A 19,293-nucleotide genomic window follows, 5' to 3' on the forward strand; every position below is an offset into this window, starting at 1 on the left:
GCCCCACCATCTGTCTAACTGTTTGAAATGGAGTATGGGGCAGAGATGCTAAAACAGTGACCTAAAAGCATTACCAATAAACAATGTGATCAATACATACATGAAAGAAAATCCTCTACAAAGTGATTGCCGGTTTGGTTGGGTTTTTTAGAGATAAAGAGAGTAACAGAGATCCTGTTCTGCAGTACTTTAAAAAAATAATAAAGGAGGGTTTCAGAGCTGTTTATATACGAAGCAGTGTTCATAGAAACATTGATCAAGCCTGTTTTTGGCATTGAGTGTTACATTTGTGACAGTTTCAATAAAAGCCTGAAAATTCTTGCATTTATACTGGAGAGCAAAGAAAGATTAAATGCTACTTGTACTATGGAAAATCAGTTTCATAAAAGCTACATAAACAGAACTGAAGAAGACTGTGTTTGTAAAACTAGCGGTAACGTGTGAGAATTATAAGTTATAAGACTGTTTCTGCTATCGATACAATTTGTGTTGTTAATCCTGAATGATTCATGGTGACAACATCATAAGAAGGTCATTTTACTCCACACACACACACACACACACACACACACACACACACACACACACACACACACACACACACACCTTTGGAAAATCACATAGTTTGACCATAAAAATTCCCAGAATAATTAGTATTTGAGATTGCTGAAGCAACATCACAAAAGAAAAAATATCCTTGCATGTCACTTTGCTTTCATTTGAAAATCTAAAGCTTTTTATGTAAAACATAAAAGCAACAAAAACTTTAGATGTTAGAGATGTCATGATGAAATTTGTGAATATCTAGATCAATGGTGTTTCCATGTGAGAGTCTATAGGGCATAGACTGAGGCTGGGTTTTAGAAATACATGATGGTAACATAAGACATGTTAACTTTGAGAACACTAACATCTAGATTAAGGTGTGAGAAGTAAATGCATCACAGAAGCTAAAAAAGGAGTTCCTTGTCTCTAGATTAGTTGAAATAAATTGAAAATAAACTGATTTGAACAGGTTTGATGCATTATACAAAAAAAGGTTGATGAAATTGTTCACATGATCTAAGCAAGAGTCACTCGGAATCTCAAATGTTAAAGTACACTTACTGATTGTACTTTTACTACGTGAGCTAATGTAGATGCTCTAAAAGCACGCTGACTGAAAAAGAAGCACACATTTGGAGAAACTGTGCTGTAACTTCTCATACTGTGAAGTTTTCTGACAAAAGTGAATTGAAAACTTCTGCTGTACAGCTTACTAAGTGGCCCTGTGATAGGCCATGTGCAATTACACAAAAGAACAAGTTAAATTTCACCATAACACTGACTGGAGAAAAGCCAGTTTGGGATCCTAATTGAGATTACAACTGTAATCAGTAAAAATCAGTGCTGTGATAGTTAGTTTAAGATCAAAACCTGATTTAAAACACAGTCTAACATCAACATTCTTGACCCTGAAAATAGGTCAGGATGGCCGAAAATGTACTTTAAAATGAGATTTTCTTTTTGTTTCATTGGAACAGTAAAGTACCATAACAAAGAAATGAGTACACCTTTGTAGATATCACTGATATGGAGTTTTTCATGTTTTACATAAAGACTTAGGGCTGCTAGTTCTCATTTAAACCATGGTGACTTAAAAGTTTAGCAGCAAGACACTTGTTTCCTTTGTTCCATCAAACATTTCTTCCAGCCATATGTGTTTATCAGAGCGATAGGTGACTAATCTTTTATTGAATCACCAGAAAGTACACAAATAAAAGATTAAATATTTTATTTATTTATCAAAGAGAGATAATTACACATTGATACAATGAACAAGGTGTGTATAAAAATTACACATGGTGTAAGAAAAACATTATAACATACAAATAAGTGTTTTAAGATAATCTGACACACTTTAAAAGCATAAGAATAAAAAAAAATCATGTTCTTTGATGATCACATTACATGTATCACATTTTTTAAAGCATAACGTAGGGAGCAAAGTGTTCACAAAAACAGTTTTAGAGGACTTAAACACGATTACTTTTTCCACAGTGCTTGTATGCCTCTTGCAAAACTATGCACTTTTCACCATAAGACACAATAACTCACGAATATCTAAGACCAGCCATGAAATGTCCGTCGCTTCATTACAATCATTTGTCCCCGCTGCTGCCCTCAGATCCAGTCTTCTGTACTGGGGGGGGGGATAAAAACTGCTTTTTTGGTGGTTCATAAAAATATCTCAAAAAGCGATGTTAGTGAGGGGACCAGAAACACTGGGTTGCAGAGCAGTTGATAAGGACTTGTATATTTCTGGAGAGTCTGCAAAAGCTGTCTTGCTCGTGCTCCTGATTGGATATGTGGAGCCCGGCTCCGATATCTCACTGGTGGCAGCTAAAGGTAGGCACGCCTTGGAGGCGGAGTTGGTCTCGGGCGCGATCTTTCAAACGAGCCTCACGGCATTTCAGGCAACCTCAGGCTGGAAACAACATCCGGTCACTCGCGGTCAAAATCCACGCAGAGCTGGTGTTTCGCAGGGATCAGGTTAACACATCTGGCTTAAATCAGAGTCTAAAAATATAAAGAAAAACAAAAAGAGTTTTAAAACACGCAAACTAGCAAAATATCAAAGGAGCATAAAATGATACCTAATGAGGAAATGATAGGTGATGTAGAGATGTAATGTATAAGCTTTCACGGGAGTTAAACTTGAGCTTCTATATATTTTTAAAGTGTATTGTACGTGGGATAGGCTCCAGCAACCTGAAAAAGGATAAGTGGAAGCAAATGGATGGATGGTGTATTGTACGTGTTACAAACCATTGTTATATATTTTTTCTTAAATGAAAGGATTGCGAGAATGGTCAAAAGGAAAATGCAAAAATGTAGTTAGACAGGAAGATTAACACTTACCGATTGATATGCACATAGGGAAAGCAACGGCAGTTGTTGATGATCCCTGGTTCGCAGTTGTTGCGCGCTCGTTTCCCGCAGGCTCTTCTGCACTTCGGGCATCGCGATGAGGCTCAAAACACCCCAATTAGACAAAGTAAAGGCGATCCGCGGTGTGAGCGGGCCAAAACTTCCATCTGCTTTTAGCTGATAGAAAAAGATTTTACTCTCTCTTAGGCTGAAGGCATAGCCCCAAAATCGGAATCTCTCTTGCATAGGGTTTTTTTTTCCGGTAGAAAAGAAGAGTTACATTTAGGCCTAAATGTTAAATTATTTAACCTGAGTGAGAGCCAGCTGTCCATGCTTCCGAAGTCAGATGGCTTGTGAGAGACCGAAGCAAGTCTTAACCTCTGCGGGAGATCATAAAAATCCGAGCTGAGTGCGATTGGCTAACCGGGGGTGCGAGTGGAGCCGCCCCTTTGTTATGTGATTGGCAGCGGGGCAGTTAGGTACACCTGGCAGGCGGAGTTGGTCTCAGGCGCAAATTTTGAACGAAGGGAAAGAATCATTTGGGGTACTGAGACAGAACGAGTAACAAGGGAAAAACTGTGCTCTGGCTGCATTTCGGTGAGAGTAAGAGCGAAAGGAGGACTTAGACTCTGCGCTGAATTTTAGAGGGAGCTAGTGAGAGTGCTGGTTTTTTGAAGAAAAAAGACTAAGGGGTTTTTTTTCAGGATTTTTCCCAGTTATCGAATATAAGGGTTAGGGTATACGAGGGGTTGCCTAGAAGTTATTCTAGGGGTTTTTGGATAGAAATACGGAGGATTTTTCAGGAGTTTCTCCCTGCTTATTTCCTAAGGATCGGGGTTTGGGAGCGGGGAGAGAGTCTTATCGAGTAATTCTATGGGGTTTTTTGTGGTGCGTTTTTTGGGAGAAAATAGTTTTTTGAGAAAGTTTTTTATGTTGGGAGCAGCGGTGCGTTTATGCTCGGGGAGATCGCAAGACTTTTTTCTTTTTGCGATTCTGAGTTTGATTTTAAATCTCCTTGTTCGGACTAAACAAATGCATATAAATTGAAATAAAGTTTTCCCGAAAGGCATGCACCCTGTATGTCTGGCCATACTGAACGTTACAAAAGCACAAGTTTAACTAAGCACATTTATACTGGTTTAACATGTTTTCACACACACAAAAGCACGGTCCCAGAAACACACAGGCCCGATGCAGAGAGAGAGGCGCGCTCCCGCGCGCGCATAGAGACACAGGCGCGGGCGCGCGCCCTGGGCGCTCATGCGCTGACCCACCAGTAGATGGCGTTTTTTAAGCATAAAAAAGTAAAAACTTTTTTAATAGCTTAAAAATAAAAGAATGCTATTTGATATAAAATAAATCTTTCCAAATAATCAATTAGTTGTTTTTGAGGGGAGAAAAAGCAAGGAGCTATGAAGTAGCATATTTTGGATGAATATCATAATTTTATGAATATCATATTTTTATGAATATCATATTTTTATGAATATCATATTTTTAATTACTTCCGTTATTACTTCCGTTATTACTTCCGGAGCTCATGAATAATTCATTAGAACCTATCACTCAAAAAGCTCATGAATAATTTTGACATAAGGGGCCTAATATCCCTCCTTCCATCTATATTTCAGGTGTTCAGGATAAAAACTGCTGGAGAGTGAATTATGTCAGCAGGAGAATCTGTGCTCTGGAACGATCTTCAGTGAACATCACAAGTAAAAACTCACATCCTGATAACATGAAGCCAGAGTTTAAATGTTGGAGTAAAAAATGGAGAAAAGATAAAGTGGAAGTTGAAGAGCTGATTGAGGCTGCAGGTCGTGTGGAGTATCAGGACAACATGAAGAACCAACACATCCTGACCATCAACAACCTGAAGAAGAATGACTCAGGAGGATACACATTCAGATTCAACAAAGATCATGAAGGATGGACACAGTCTGATCTGCCTGGAGTCTTTTTGATTGTCACAGGTAAATCTAAACTCCTCACTCAGCAGACTTTACTCATTAATGTCTGAACAGGAGCAGAAGAGGAAGAAATATAAAAGCAAAAGTCCTACATTTAAAACTTTTAAAGTATATAATTATTTAAAGATTTTTTAAATCAGTTTTTAAAGTGCTCATTGTGTCTGTCAGTGTCATTTACACATGATGTGTTTTAATTGCAACTCTACAAAACTACAAAATTCTAAAATGATTGAGATTAAAGTTACACAAAACTGAAAGTACAAATACCTCCAATTTATACTTAAATAGCCTTCTTTACTAAATACCTTTTACCACATAAAAGAAGGGCTAAGGTCAGTTTTTTACAAAGTCTCATTCAAAAATAACATTTCATGTGTATGACACAGAGATTTGATATCAGATTTCTTTTTTTTTTCTTTTTTTTTGACCAATGTTCCTCTTTCAGAGCTGAGAGTGAAGATGAGTCCTTCTGCAGTGGTGACAGAGGGTCAGAGAGTCACACTGACCTGCAGTACCAGCTGTCCTCTGACTGACAACACAAACTACATTTGGTACTTGAACAGTCGACCTCTGACCCCGAGAGAGAACCAGAACAAACATCTGATCCTAGACCCAGTCAGCAGGGAGGATGCAGGAAGCTACTCCTGTGCTGTGAAAACCAACAAAGATATCAGCTCTGCTCCAAAGACTCTCACTGTCCAAAGTATCACAGGAACATGGACACCAGCAGCTGCAGGAGTTTCTGCAGCTCTGCTGGTTTTAATACTTCTCACTGTCTCCTGTTTATTTAGGCAAGTGTTGGTTGACAACAATGTATTCGATCTGTGCTCTGAAATCACTTGTTTTCCTGTTGTTTTATCAACCAGGAAAAAGAGAACTTCTGGTCAGTCTCCAACAACTGAAAGGTCTGACCAAATTGAACAGGTAAATATTAGGGTTAAAGAAAAACTTTGTGGATTGTCTCATATTTCCAGTGGTCATTTCATTTTTGTCAACAAACAGTAAAAGGAGTCAAGTTTCAAGTGCAGTGGAATGTAATGCTATATATCTCCCATCAGCTCAGTCCTGGTCCTCTGTATGAAGACATCTCAGCACAACCAAAGGAGGAGGATGAAGCCCACTACAGCACAGTCTGTAGTAAAGAGGTCTGTGTGGTTCCTCTTTATTCCACCTTACAGTCAGTTCAGCACAAAGAACAGGAGCCTGTACATTATGCTGCTGTCAGCTTGAGCTCTGATGGAGCATCTGGTGTCACTCCAGCAGACACAGACTTACAGATTTACTCTACTATAGAACTTTCAGACAGACACCGTGTTCAACAGTAAATATCCGATTCAGACTTGTTGGGTGAATATCCCAGCTGTCATGGCAGGGTACAACCTGAAGAGGTCGCCAGAAACTGAGCCAACCTAATCAGAAGAAAAATGGTCAGTTGTTGACAGCTGTTATAGTGAATGTCTCTCTGACATTCTCTGCCATTTCTTCTAGCATTTATTATGCTTCAGCCTGAAGTGCTTTTCTCCCTCTTGTGGCAGTGAGTGTAATTACAAAAACACATTTGAAGGTTCCTGATGAGTATGACTCCAACAAGAAGAGCTACACAAATTAGATTTAATCCTTCCTCTGAACAATGGCGTTCATTTTTTTCATTTGTTTTGTTGCCACAGGATCAGCCATACTTGTAATTGCTGTAGAGGACTCAGTTCCCACAAAAAACAGTTTCTCTTATCGGCTATAACAGACTATTGTTTGGGATAAAAAGCTTCTTAGGCTCTACACTGTAAAAAGAACCAACTTAATTGAATTATTTCAAGTGGTAACACCTAATTTAATTAAGTTCTTTGAAATGAAGTTAATACATAGAGTAACACAACTGATTTATCTAATGTATTAACTTCATTTCAAAGAACTTAATTAAATTAGGTGTTACCACTTGAAATAATTCAATTAAGTTGGTTCTTTTTTCAGTGTAGCACAGGTCACAGATTTTTTTTTCTGAACTGGTCTCTGGTCTCACTCCACTAACTGATAACATTTGATGAAAATATGAAAACATTTAGTAATGATACATGTTTTCCCAGTATAATACAGTAAACCTTTGTTCCAGTAGGTAACTGTAGATTACATTGTGCTAGGGGAATTTTGATTGTTGCTTTAGGTTTTTCTTAATGTACACTTCCTCTTCTTGCCCATTTTTTCACTTTGAGAAAAATGTTTGAGACACAGAGCCCATCTCTGTCTGGATTTAGGATATTACAGTCACTATTAATGTTATTTATGGCTGTGATCTCAGAGATGATGTATGATGGCAAATACAGCTCAAAAATTGGTTCCACAAGAACTACAATAATGAGTGCACTGACATTTTAAATGAACTTTTTATGGAATGTAGAGAAGGCAGCAAAAGCCGACTACATAAAATAACAGTATATAGATCATTTCCAGTGGCGGTCCTAGCCTGTTTGGCGCCCCGGGCGAACACGCCCTCTGCCCCCCCCCCCCCCCCCCCAACACACACACATACACACATATATGACCCTATATATGAAGAGAGAGAGAATATGCATAGTATGCAAACGGCTACTAAACAGACATCATAATTCGTCATACAATGAGAACAGGACAAATCAACAATTGACACTGACTAATTAATATTATATTATTGTGTATATTGTTTGGAGTTTAGTCTGTTACTGTTACTATTTTTACCATTTCTTCTTGGAGGAACTGTAACCCACATAATTTCCTTAGGGATTAAGAAAGTATTCTGATTCTTAATGTTTTAGGATACATGACCTGCCATTATCCAATGACACATCTGCTTACCTGTATCTTTTGCTCGTTTCTCCTTGTAGGAGCCATAATTAAATGTATTGAATTTTAATGATCACTGGGTTTTCATTTGTTTGGTTGCTATGGTGATGTGTAACGGGAGTCACGTGGGTGCTAGCAGTGACATTAAGAGGGCGTTGTCAGTCTGTCTTTCACTGGTTTGATTTTGACAGAGCAGGGCTGGGTAGCCGTAGTTTTTGTTGACCGCAGCACAACGAGTTTCCCCTTGTTGCATTAGAGCCTGTGATGTTTTAAGAGTTTGAATCGCGAGCCGATCACATTGCTCTGTAAACTTTTCAAGCACTTTAATAAACAAGCAAGCAATTCCACCTCTCGCATTATTACGTAAAGTTGACAGCGCATCAGGCAAATAGGCAGGCTCAGTCCTCGGCCTCTAGCGACTGTGGAAGTCGCTACACTCCTCCTCTTCTTTTCTCTTTTCTTTAAACTTTAAAAACGGGTTGTGTGTGAGACTTTAAATCAACAAAATATAAAATATACATTTTAAATTGTTATTGATCCCTTTACCCCTGGTCCTAAAGTGTATATTTATTTTCTTACTCTTCTTATATTTATTGTTTGTTTACTTGCACTGCTGTAACTGGAGCCTCGTCGTCTCGTCTCTCTATATACTGGACTGTAGCGGAGATGACAATAAAGTTTACTTTACTTCAGCAGCGAGCAGGCGCACCGAGGGCTCTGGCGCTCACTTTTCGCGTATAGAATTTCGAAAAAACATCGGTGCAAATTATAAGTCTGTATCATAATGTCTGCTGTTTTCGTGTTGTTGGTTTGTTTTTATTTAGTTTTATTTTGCGAGTTGGTTATTAGATGCTGCTCCAGCCACCCAGAGAATCCCCCGCCGCCCCGCCCTCTCCTCCCTGTGCTGCAAGCAGCAGGCGCATCTCGCAAACGGAGGGCGCCCTTACTCCCAGCAAATGGGTTGAATATTATTACACAGGAAAAAAACAACTACATGTAAAATAATTACACCATGACGCCTCTGACTTTCTAAGTGGAGGGACAGTAACTGCGTGTGTTTATGTGTAAGCATTTAAACACTGAAGATAGTCAGATTACCAGCAACAGTATTTTGTCTCTATCTGCCATTCTGCAATTCATCTCATGTAAACAATAACGTCCGCACAGCGTGACGTGAAAAAAGGCACATACCTTTTACGTTGCGTGACGAACTCTGTATTCCTCGTCCACACGTAAACATAAAACCGGAGTTTTAAAAAATCTCCGTTTTCGGTGATTCGAAACGCTGTTTACGTGTGGACGAAAGGCCCAAACGCATAGAAACAGCTGCGTTTTCAAAAATACCCGTGTAGGTGTGGACGTAGCGTAAAAGAGTTAGTAGTTTATTTTATTAGTACCTGTAATTTATTGCAGTTTACTTGTATTTGCTTAATTGTTGACTAAATGTTTGAGGTGTGAAATAAACCGCAATGGAGTTTGAAAACAAAATATGGGTGTGTGTGATTGCAGGATGTGTTTGTGTGGTGGGGCCTAGCAATAAAAGTTTGGGAACCGCTGCTGTAAGGCACACTGATTAGTCAAAGTAGCATCACAACTACATGGGTGTGTCATTTAAAAACAAATAAAATGAAACAAAAAAACCATCAATGGGATATTTGTTATGAAGCATGTCATGTGCAAAGCTCTAAACATGCTGATCAATAACATTTAACATGGGAGTCTATGGGGATTCCCTCTTTTTGACGCAGCCTCAAGTGGCCATTAGTGGAACAGCAGTTTTTGTCATTTTGCTCTGGCTTCATTTTTTTGCCTCCTTACTTCCTGCTTTGTGTGAGCAAGATGACTTCAAGCCATTCCCCACCATATATCCCACAGGTGACACTTTCACAGAGAAGCTTCAGCTTTCACACCAAATCTCTAAAGTACTTCAGTTTTTTTTTCTTAAAAGTTTAACTAACCTTTGACCTTCATTGATATGCTTATTTTAACAACTCCAAACTTACATATGATTACTCTTCTACTAATTTAATTCAGAAAAAAAAAGAACAAAAATGTTATATTCTATGTGACAGTGACTGATGAAAACTGCATTTATCATCTCAGAGGTTCATATTACAGGGTTTCTTCCACACCGGGGTTCGTCACATTGACCTGTAACACCAGCTATAATCTGACTCATCAGCCAAATCTCAAATGTGGTACCGCAACAGGCAAATAAATTATGAGAGTCAACTCTTTTCAACTCAAAATTGTTCAAGACTTTTTGAGCAGACTTGGCAGAACTAAAGACTAAACAGACTAAAGAACAGCTTCTTCCCGTGGGCTTTCAGAACTATTAATGGAAACTAAGAGTGTGTAAAAACTTCCCAAACACATCCACCCTGACACTGATGTTGATCATCTATGTGCAATATCTCAGTCTTTCCATGTTCTGTGCAATATTTTTGGCTCAAGTGCAATTATTTTGGTCCCAGTCTGTTTCAATGTTTCCTACGCATACACCATGTATATAGTTCCACTCACACATGTATATATATATACACTGCTTTTTATTTTATTCTATTTATTTATTTATTTATTTCCACCTTCGATGTATATTGGTTTCTTTTTCTTACTTTAGCACCTTTGTGGTCCAGCTACCCAATTTCGCTGTGCAAGAAACTGCACAATGACAATAAAAAGCTCTAAGCTCTAAGAAGTCTTTGAGAACTCGTTTTTTTCTGTCAATTAGCCATAAACAAAACTCTCAGCATATTAATTTTATACCTCCCATCTTTATTTCCAGTGTTCGAGATAATGTTGGGGATTGAATTATGTCAGCAGGAGAAGGTGTGAGAATCTTTACTGAACATCACAAGTCAGAATCTAGATTCAAGAGTAAAAAAATAGAGGCTTATAGCTAGTTAAAGCTCCAAATGATGTTGTGCATAATAACAAAATGAAAAAAGACATTTTAACAGCTGAAATAGTCATTGTGTAGAAAAATATTCTCTCCATGTTTGACTGTAATAAAATGAATTAATGTATATCTTGAAATACAAAGAGTAATGCTGAGGTAACAGTATAGATCTGTCGACTGCTGTTCGATATTAAAAGGTTTGTTGATGGGGTCAAGGGGAAAAATGTGAAATTTGTGGAGCTCTGCATAGATTGTTATGGAAGCCCGTTTCCACCACAAAAAAAGTAAAGATAACTTGAAATTTCGAGTTATTTTCTCTCGAAATTTTGGGTGATGTCAGATATCTGCTGCACTACACTGAGTCTCCACAAGAGGTCATCATATCTGCAGGTTTTTCTTCACTCAGGTTCTTCCTGAACCAGTTCTCTGCTCTCACTCTCTGACAACCTTTGATGAAAATATAATCACATGGACTCATGTTGCATGTTCAAACTTTATACTGTGAACAAAATGAAAAATAAAGTTAAAACTAATAAAGAGTGATGATAATAAGCAAAACACCTGAAAGGTTATTACAGAGTAAAGTCAAAAAGCTGCCGTGCTATTATGTGTTATTACAAAATGATGAACAGGATTTCCACATGTTATACTGTTATGAATGGGCAGTAATTAAATCTGATGGCAGTTTAATGCATACTACTGTCGACATAGTTTAATATGCTGCAGTGATGACATGGCGATACCTTTCCTTTATTAAAACAAATAACAGTTCACTTACACCCTCAACACATCCTGCTTTTTTCTTCTTTTCAGTCTTGTGAAAAGCCTTTCATAGTGCAGATGTAAAGTTGCAGTCATGGTACTTAAAAAGAATAAAGAAGCATAAACAGAGTTTTTTTTTGTTGGTTTTTTTTTGCACTGTAATTTCAAATGCAACTTTTTTTAACAGCTCAGCAAAAATCACCAAACAGCCAAAATGTTTCTGTTCAGTTTCTCACAAAGTGTGCTGCTGTATTTCCTATGGGAGAAAGAAAAAAAACATTAATGTTTGTCACAGAGAAATGGAGAAAAACATGAGAAAGACATGATGAGAGAGGATGATGAGAAATTATTTACAAAGCTAATAACTAAAGTATAATAACTGTTATTCGAAGGTTGCATGGAAATACTAGGTAGTCTAATGCAGGGTAGACTGGTTAGTTCACAATATTGGGATAATGGTGTAACCAGTCCAAATGAACTAAAACGCTTGGAAAGAAAAGCGTCTGAACTTGTAAAGGTTTCTTGAAGACATTTCACCTCTCATCTGAGAAGCTTCTTCAGTTCTGAGAGCAATTGGTGGAGAGTCCCAGTTATGTTTCACATGATAGAGTGGGGGTAGGTTTCACAATGGGTTCACCCAAAACCTTGGGTGATTGTCTCCAAAAGTTGATTCTGTTCATCTGGACGTAGCGTTTTGTGAGAGAAACGTTTCGTCACTCATCCAAGTGACTTCTTCAGTCTCAGCTGACTGCAGGTTATTGATTATTTGTAGTAACATGCTGTCATCACTGTTTTTTATAGCTGTGTTTTCTCTTTAAGAGAAAAGTGCACACAGGGCTTGACCAGTATAATTCTTTAAATGCTCTTTCGTGTATTTTATATCATGTTACTAGAGCTTTGCATAATGTCACACTTTAAATAAAGCTTTACTGTGTTTTATGAATCTATTGTTTCATACTTTAATGGGCTCTAACAGCTCTTGCTTGTTTGGGACCATTGACTCATAGCAAGAAAGTCCTGGGTTTCTACCGGCCTGCTGCAGTCTATTTGTATATAGATTGCATGTTCTCTTCATGCACTGGTGATTCTGAAGTGACCAGAGGTGTATTAAGTGTCAGTATGAATGGCGATAGATTGGTGACCTGTGCAGGGCTTACCCTGCCTCATCCCAAATGACAGGTGAGATAGGCTGCAACCCAGCTATGACTCTAAACTGGATAAGCAGAAGAAGGTAGATGGATGTTGAAAATGAAATGATTTAACATTAACTACTTCTGATTTAACACAAACACATTTCAATGAATTCCAGGTTTTTTATGTTTTTGAGGGAAAGCAGAATTCCTTAAAAATTATCATTTTAAATATTACCATAAGAAGGACGCAAAGGTCGATTCCAGTTCAGAAAAATTAAACCAATAAGGAAGTGCCTTAAACCTGCATTTTGTCTGAAGGCCAGCAGATGGCGATATCTGGTTTCTGGTATCAGTGGGTCATTTGGGGTGTTACTCAATACCAAAGGAAGTCTATTTTGCAACCAAGATGGCAACAGTTAAAATGCTCATCTTAAGGCTTCAGATCTGAACTTTAGAGAACAGTTACATTTTTTTTATTTCATTTTGTCTCTGGTAATTTAATTAACAGTGAGATATTGCTTAAATTTAGATTTTTGTTCGTGTTATTTTGAGAGAAAATAACATTATAAGATGCTAAAAAATCCTGACATCTTGTTATTTTTGCAAATCTCTAATATATTCTGTCACCAGCATCTCAGAGACTTTAAAAGATAAGATGACAAGATGTGGTTCAGAGAGTCTTTAAAATCTTACGATGCAGCATCAGCACAGAAGCATTGATATTGGAAATTACAGATGGATGACTGTCAGTTATATATATATGAAAACTTCTCAGCTTGCTATAGGAAAGTGTTCTTCACTATGAACCACACAGCTGATCTCTGCTCCACCACCGAGCCACTGCCTCCTCACCAAAGAAGAAATTGTTGCCATAGTGATTGGAAAAGTTTTACTCACAGTTTTAGTGACTGGAAAAAAACTTCAGCATCAAGCAGAGAAAGCAGCTCATATATCTGTTAGTGGTTTTCATGATCATAAACATAAGAAACAAAAAAAGGTTTTAGAAAACACGCAAACAATACTTTCACTACAAGATAATCACAAACTATTTAACATCTCTTTTCTTATTCTTAGAACTCTGATAACTTTTTGATGAAAATGTGGTTTTAAATGTATTTTTGCTGAGAGACAACGAGTGATCAAGAAACTTTGGTTGACCTATGTCAAATAGATACTCCAGTAAAAAGATATTTACATGAAGAACAAATGATTGCATGTTTTATATTATATGTTTTTCATTTCTTTGAACGCTGATCTGTAATAAGTTCATTAGAAATCATAGAAATAACTTTATGATGGGAAGCTGTGTTCTGCAACAGCCATCTTCTTTGTAGAAGCTGGATAAGTTTTGTTTTCCTCTTTATATGAACTACACACTGTAACATGTTTAGTTTTGTCTGGAATATGGGCCTAAAAGTGCAGACATACTGAAAATATTTACAAAAAATGACTTTTTTTAAATTAAATCTCTGCTTTGAAAATCTCTCGCTCTTTCACATAATAATTCATTTTTGTTAGTCAGAAAACAAATTCAAGTCAGTCTCCAAGAAGAGAAACATCAGACAATGAAGAGCAGATACAAAACACAAATCAAACAGTTCTGCTGTTAGAAATAAAAATCCCCATCTGTCCTGTTTCTCTTCACAGTGATGATCTTTTGTTTCTCCATCAGAATAAAGGTTGATGTTGGGCCTTCAGCTTTTTCTGTCTCACATCATAACTTCCTGTAACCTCCTCGTCAGTGTCACTCACCACCGACACCTGATCATGTCTGAACTTTTGCATGTTCTTATTTGCCTAACACAGTTATTCTATAAATGTCAGTGTGAAGCCATGTTATGACACACTGTGAGTCACATGTTAATTTTTATAGATATTTTATAAGATATTTTTTGTCATATTGCAGTTTATTTTATTGTGCTATATACCATTTAACTTATTTAAGCTATTTTTCCATGTTTGTTGTATTTAATTTATTTAATTCATTTATTTATTTTAATTTTAACTACTCTAAGAAATGTCTTATCTTCATATCTATGTCATACTTGTATACATTTTAGTTTTGTTTTCAGTAAGAGAAAAATAGAAAAGTAATGAAATATATGTTTGTAGATGTGGTAATAGATATGTTAACAAAGGTCATGTGTAAGCTTATTTTTTAAATGTATTTAACAAATATATTCGAGGTTTGGTTGAATATGTTTCCTTATCTGTGGAAACTTCACCTCTGGGATATGTGATGGAGCACGGCTCATCTACTGATGTCTGTCTGTAAGAACACATTCTCCCTTTAGCATAGGTCACACTGAAGCAGGTCTCTGTGATGGAGCCTGAAACAAAGAAAAGATATTGATTGAAAAGATTCACTGTATGACCCTTTTCTTTAACTAAAGTCCTTATGTATCATCCTGATGCATACTCATCATCCAGGTAAGCAAATCCCAAATATTCAGTTTCTCTGGACGTAGCGTTTTCCGTGGGAAAAATGTTTCACTCTTCCTCAGTCTTAGCTGACTGCAGGTTTCCCCAGCCTTATAAACAGTGCATTTGTATAATGACTGACACCACTGACTAACAATGGTCTGCGAGGTCAGATTCATGATCATTAATATGCAAGTTGCCATGACCATTGCTCAACGGCCATGAGTACCATTCAAAGAGTTGGGGAATGGCTGCAATCACAGCATTGCAAGATGGTGAAAGATGCACCTTTAGGCCCCCTCCTCGAAATACTCCTAAAAGCCTGCAAATAAGATCTTCAGTTAAGGGCCTCCAAGAAACAAAAAATCTCTAGAATGCACAGAGCCAGCTGTTTAATGAACAGAGGAGACAGACTTTACCGTTAACATGCTAAAAATCAAAAGAGGAGCGGCTCAGACAGACATACAAAGCTTCTAAATGAGAATACTCTTTAAAAAGGGCTTGAATTCACTGATGACGCTCATCTAGCACAGCATGAAAAAGCTTATACCAGGCAACAAAAAAAGTGTGGTCTACATTTTGTGCATCGGAAACACCTGCCAAATACAGGGAGTGTTCTCAGTCGCCAGAATAGAGATGGATGCAATTTTGTATTTTTTTTTAATCTGCGTTCAGCAGTTGTAGCAAGAAGAATTATGGTCTGAATGCTTTGTAGTGCCAGACATTTGCTTTGCAAAGAGGAGCACTGTAGACTCTCTGTAGGTGTCTCTTAGTACTGTTTGTGTTTTATTACTTTACCTTATAATTTATTTCTTTACTTTATAATTCATACGATCCACTTGATTATTATCAAGTGGATATTTTGATGGATCAGACGGGGTAAAGGCCAGATTGGCAAAAAAAAAAATCAAAGCAGAGAAATAGAATGTCTGTTTGTCAGAGAACGTACTTGAAAAATTCAGGTGAGCTTGTACAGCTCCATTAGAATCACGTTTTGCTCCTCTGCCAGCTTTGCTGTTGAGTTGTTACTGCCTCCGTTACTCCATTCGTCCACACAGCTCACCTTGGCAAAGATTCCTGTTTGGTTGCTGCTTAGTTTTCCCTGAAATACTTTAACAGAACATTCATTAGCAAATGTGTGCAAATGTGTCTTGTTTACACACCTTTCTACTCTGTGCCATCCATTCAATGATGGTAAAATTGCACCAGAAAAGATCATAATCTTTTACTTTAATACATTTCAAGAGCTCATCAAAGCAGAAAAATTTTAACATCCTCTTGCTTAACAGTGAATCACGTTTTCTTACACCCTTTAATAACTTTCTGGAATTTTTCTGCAATTGAAACATTTTTTCAGTCTTCAGTCATATTCAGAAGAAGAAATAGTAATTCCTACCTGAGAGGTACAGAATGAAATCCAGAAAGAAAAATCCGACTTCTGCAAACATCATGACTGACATACAATCAAAAGTTGATTGTATCAGTCTTTACAGCTGAATATTCTCACAGGAAAGGCTGAAAACAGAACTAATGTCAGTGGGCTTAAAGATAAACCACATGCAGCTTTAACACAATTAACACTTCCTCTTTCATGATGGTTTTTAGAAGGAAGACCCCTAATTAAGACCTTTATAACACAGCAGCGTAAATTCACTTCAGAATATTTTTAACAACATTCTTATCAATTTTTCTGTTTGTTCTGATCTGACAAACTGATCCATTTTCGGAGACTGTCACTCACTCTGTCCTTTTCTACATTAAGTGCTATGTAGAGAATGTGACAGTGACCAAAACCATCAGGATTTTTCCTAAACAAACACTTTGCAAGATGAATGAATTATACGTTCTGATCAGAACTCGCAACTCAACCTTCAGGCTGAGGAACAGTTCTCTGTGCAGCACTGCCAGATCCAACCTGAGGAGGCGCATCAAACAGGCCAAGGAGTCCTACAGGAGGAGGATAGAGGGCCTCCTCACTCACAGCAACCCCTGCCAGATGTGGGGAGGCATCCAAGCCCTTGCCAACCACAAAAGCCAGAGCCGCCCAACCCTCAACATCCGCCTTAAACTTGCAGATACGCTCATCACCTACTCGGTTTAAGTCCCGCTCCCCCACCAACAACATGAGATCAGGAGGAGACTGAGAGATAGACCCCAGGAGAGCTTCTGGCCTCAACAGCACCCTAGGGGCTGTGCTTAAAGTCTGCACAGACCAACTGACAGGGATCCTCACCAGGCTGTTCAGCCTTTCCCTGACTGGAATAGAAAGCCTCGATGACTACAGAGGTGAAGGCTATAGGTCTGTGTTTCAAGCAGATTGTCTCTCAGCACATCAGAGACTGTCTACCCTCCTCCCTTGACCCCCAATACCATAATCTCAGACATCCTCGCCACCAAACTGGACCACCTTAATACCAATCCCCCTGCTGCTGGATTAAAGATTTCCTTACTAACTGGCTTTAATCACTCTGATCCCCAAACATAAATTACTCACTGACGGGTGAGTATAGATTCAGATCAAGTAGAGCAACATCAGTGGCATTATTAAAAAACCAAGTGTCATCCTGTTATCCCAAAACCCCATCCCCTTGAGACTGTCTGCTCGCCAACCAACAAAAACAAAACAAAACTCAACATTTAAACATAAAAAAAACAACAAAGAAAGAACAATATAAAATCCACCAAAGAGCTGCACCAAAGAGTAAAATAGTGAAATGTGGATTATTAAACATTAGATCACTCTATTCTAAGTACTTTTTAGTACATAAATTAATAATTGACAATAATGATCAATTAAAATTATCAATATGTTAATAATTAAAAATCTTTACTCGTCTTTGTCAGAATCGTCAAAGCACAGGCCGAGGGGTGGCAGTGATCTTCCACTCCAATGGAATTTAACCAAAGACCAAGACAGAGTTTTAATTAATTTGAAAGCCGGATGCTTAACCTTGTCAACCCTCGCTGGAAAGCTCAAAAACAGTTTTACATGTTGTCAATTGTCCACCTGGGCCTTACACATAGTTTCTGTCTGATTTCTCAAAGTTTTTATCTGATTTAGTGCTCCGCTCACATGACATAATTATTTTAGGTGATTTTAACATCCGTAAATGTGTGGTAGAAGATGTCATCTTTGTCATAGACATAAATTATTTGCCATGATTGGAATTTTTGAGCTATTTCCGTCAAAATATGTTATCAGGATCTGTCAAAAGAAACAAAAATATATTTTACATTAGTTAAATATAAAGTATATTGTTGATTTAAAGGAACTGTCTTTGGAAACATATGATCAGTGTATTGTACATTACAAACCTATATAGTAGATTACAACTGACAATAAGTATCGATATATGTAAAAGTGACTCAACACTGCAACTACAGCCTAAAATGCAATAAATTAACATAGTACTGCAATGTGGTACTGTACAGTAAATGTGTCAGATTACACAAACTGTTACCCACTTCAGTATATTTTAATGGTTCATTTCAAAGTTTATGAGAATGCATCATTTTTTGAAATATATAATTACACACTAACTTATTTATGATTGTACATTTATAAGAACAATTTTCTTCTTTTTTCTGTAAAAAACGACTGACTGCACCTTTAAAAACGCTTCCTCTCACCTGATGTAGAGGTGATGCAATTAAGTTTCGCCAGTAGATGGCAGTAACAGATTGGATAAATGAGTGAGCAGCACAGTAATCATAGCAGAAGCAAGAAACCACCGTTGCAGGGGAGAGACAGCATGGCGTACATGTAAAAGGTAAGCTTTTGAGTTTCTTTTTATAAAGTCTGGAAACATGGGGGATCCCAGGTTTCACACTTTCTTGATAAAAAAAAACCCCTCATCATTTCCACTGGATCACAGCTGATCACAGACTTCAGCTGGGCCAACTACGCAACCTCACTTTTTGCATATGTACCCATGTTGTTTGTCATACATGTAGAATTTGATATCGAGTTATAAGTCCTCCTTAAAAAATGTAATGACATACATAAAAAATAATTAGTATTTCTTAAATATTTTTTTAGGAACAGTGTTGTTCATTTATTTTGATTTGGCCATCTTTAAGGTGTGTTTCTCTTTAAAGGTATTTCCATTACACGGTGTGCAGACTGAGTCTCAGGAGGGCCGGTCCTGGTGGACATGTTGTGGGAGACCCAGATGTATCTGTATGAGAAAAAAGGAGATCCGCTAGTCTAAATACACGTAAACAGCTGTGTAGTTTTCTTTCTTTTCTCATACCTCACAAAGGTCAGAGGGTCAGTCAGAAAACACAGGGTCAGGGATCGATCTCTTTGGCAGGAATCCCCTTTACCTGCAGCTCAGAGAAATATAAATAAATAACATTCATATACTGATTATTAAAGTAATTA

This window comes from Pelmatolapia mariae, linkage group LG6 (assembly GCF_036321145.2).
Source record: "Pelmatolapia mariae isolate MD_Pm_ZW linkage group LG6, Pm_UMD_F_2, whole genome shotgun sequence".
In the NCBI taxonomy this organism is placed as follows: domain Eukaryota; kingdom Metazoa; phylum Chordata; class Actinopteri; order Cichliformes; family Cichlidae; genus Pelmatolapia; species Pelmatolapia mariae.